The 2,500-nt window shown below is 56.2% G+C and overlaps 1 protein-coding gene across 1 annotated transcript in view; it reads right to left on the bottom strand.

Annotated features, from left to right (window-relative positions):
* Positions 1 to 2,500, bottom strand: part of EBF3 (early B cell factor 3) — a 109,743-nt gene that overhangs the window by 28,520 nt on the left and 78,723 nt on the right. The gene's annotated exons all lie outside the window — the stretch shown is intronic.

Raw genomic sequence — 2,500 nt, 5'->3', positions numbered from 1 at the left:
ATACGTTTCAATGCACATATAGAGAGGGGACACGTGTTCGATGGGGGCCGTAGCGAAGTGAACACACAGACAGCGTTGGAGATCTAACGATATACGTGCACGACACGCTCCAGCAGAGGACGGGACAGCCGGGCAGAGAGGTGGTGGGGAAGGGTGTCCCCACGTGCTCCATACCTCTCTCCCCGGGCCCACGGTGGGGCGCACCCCGGCCAGACCCCGGTCCGTGAGCTCTCCTCGCGGCCCGGCCTCCGGAACAGGAGGCGCGCGTGCCTCTCGCAGCCCCGACGTGCCCGGAGCGACCTGCCTTTAACTCAAGGGCGCCTCCCTCGGCCTACTCAGGGACAGAGGCGCTCACTACAAAGGGCCTTGGCTGTGCCGCCCTCCTGCCCGCTTCCAGCCCGGGCACCCACGTGGACCGGCTCGCCCAGGGGCCAGGCTGCCCGGCGGCTGGGCGAGGATTTCGCAATGAAAGACAGGCGACTTGATCAAAACGCTGTCTGGCCTCTCCTCCTCGCGGGGTCTCTCCACCGCATCCAGGATCCTGTTGGTAAACAGCCTCCCGCCCTGCTTCCCGTTAATCAGCGAGCTCTCCTGAGTCACATCGCAGCATTTGTCACCTTCCTCTGCATTCACAATATTGAGGCACTCAAACAGGCCTGATCTTGCCTCATGAAGACTCCTTTGTTCTGCCTGCTAAAACGTCTTGTAATTGTGCTTGGGATGTCCAGATGGCTGGCTGATACTCCAGCTGATAGGATTATACCTTTTACCTCTCCTAGAGCCATCTGTTCCCCTCACCCGCTCAAGCCCTGCAGCCTGGATTCAGTGTCCTTATTGCATAAACCTAACCGCATTACGGCGCTTGGCATGCAAATCGCTCCGCGCTGCAGGCCGGGTGCTGGGCAGGGCTCACGCAAGGTTTAAACGGGGCTGCGGTCGTTGACGAGGGGACAAGTGACAAGGAAAAAAACACGAAAGCCTGGGTTCTGCCGGGCCGCGCTGGGAGGTGGACCGCTGGTTGTGCCCTCGCCCGTGTTCGGCACTGTAAACAGTCGGCCCCGCTTTCTGTGCGCTCCAAGGACGCGATGGCAGCCGTCCACGGCAACAGCAGGGGACTCGCTGACTTGGAGACCATCGGCGAGTGTGTACACACTGCTGGTGAATATTGGATGATTGGATAATGAGGTGTTAGCCAGGAGAGGCTGCACAGAAGCAGAGATCTGTGGTTTATGGAGGCGCTTTTTCCTTGAAGAATGTGGGACTGACTCGAAGCCAAGAGCCGCCCGCGCCATTTCCTAACCAGACAGGAGGCGGGAAACGGGCTCCGGGAGACACGCCCACCCCTAAAAATGGACTTCCCGAGGGTCGGCTCTCCCAGGCCGTGACGGAAGCACAGATGTGTCTCCTTGCTGGACAGAGCCCAGGGCACGCTGCAGCGCACTCGAGAGCCGGGCCTTCCTGACCAAACGAAACCCTACCACTGACGACAAATGCCTTTCTCACGAAGACCTTCGCAGGCTAGTTTTGAGAGCCACCTCTTTGTGCTTTAAAATGAGGAGCCACTTTCTGGGGTGGGACAAGGTACTCTGATCTCTTTGCAAGAAAGTGACCCGGTTCCAATGTTGATTTAAAAAAAAAAAACAACTGAGAAACAAACAGGAAAAAAAAAACACTGATCAAGATTGCCTCTGCAAACAGCTTTTGATTGGTTGGGTTTTATCTCCAAGGCACCCACTAGTGGCCTTCGTTTCTCTGAACGTTACACTTTCCGCTTACAGTCAAACGCCTTTTCAGGCTACGTACAAAAATAAATACTCATGCTCCGGCCGTGTCATCATCGCTCGTTAGAGGAGGCCGACTCTGCACCCGGCCTGCAGTCTCACACCAGGCCTCCTTGAACCCGCTGCGTTGCGAGCTCCAGCTCCCTGGGGAAGCGAGGGCTGAGGACGGGGACTCAACCTTCTTAATTGTGAGCCTCATTAGCGATGGTTGCTAAGCAAAACACACACCTACCTTCAGTGCATAGGAAGCAGATAAACAGTACGTCACGGATTCTAACGACCCTGGGGCCCAGGGCGACCTTTAATTATTATACTTTTGTTCTCGTGTACCTCAGTCATTAATGCAGAAAAACAAGTTCGTTTATTTTGGGGGACCGCAGCAGATCCACGAGTTTTCTTCCAGGTTTTATGTCTGCGTCAAGTGCGGCCCCAGAATCCGGGGCCTCAGGATGGAGGGTTTGTCCTGATACCGCTTAGTCTGATGGGCTCTTCGCTCTAAAGGAGTTAATCCTGCTGTTTTGTTTATAATTCGCTTTTTCAAAAAAAAACACATTACTTTCTCAGCAGTTCCCATTGGTCAGACTCCCGCGGTTATGACGACTCGCCTGACCGTGGGGACGACTCTGACTAAGGGGAGTGGTGGGTCACGCAGGCTGCACGCGGCAGGGCCCGGGCGTACCCGGCGTGTCTGGCCGGGACTTCGAGAGCACCTGCCCCGC

Source organism: Pteropus alecto, unplaced genomic scaffold (genome assembly GCF_000325575.1).
Source record: "Pteropus alecto unplaced genomic scaffold, ASM32557v1 scaffold74, whole genome shotgun sequence".
Taxonomy (NCBI): Eukaryota; Metazoa; Chordata; class Mammalia; order Chiroptera; family Pteropodidae; genus Pteropus; species Pteropus alecto.
This window is presented reverse-complemented; position numbering and strand designations above follow the sequence as displayed.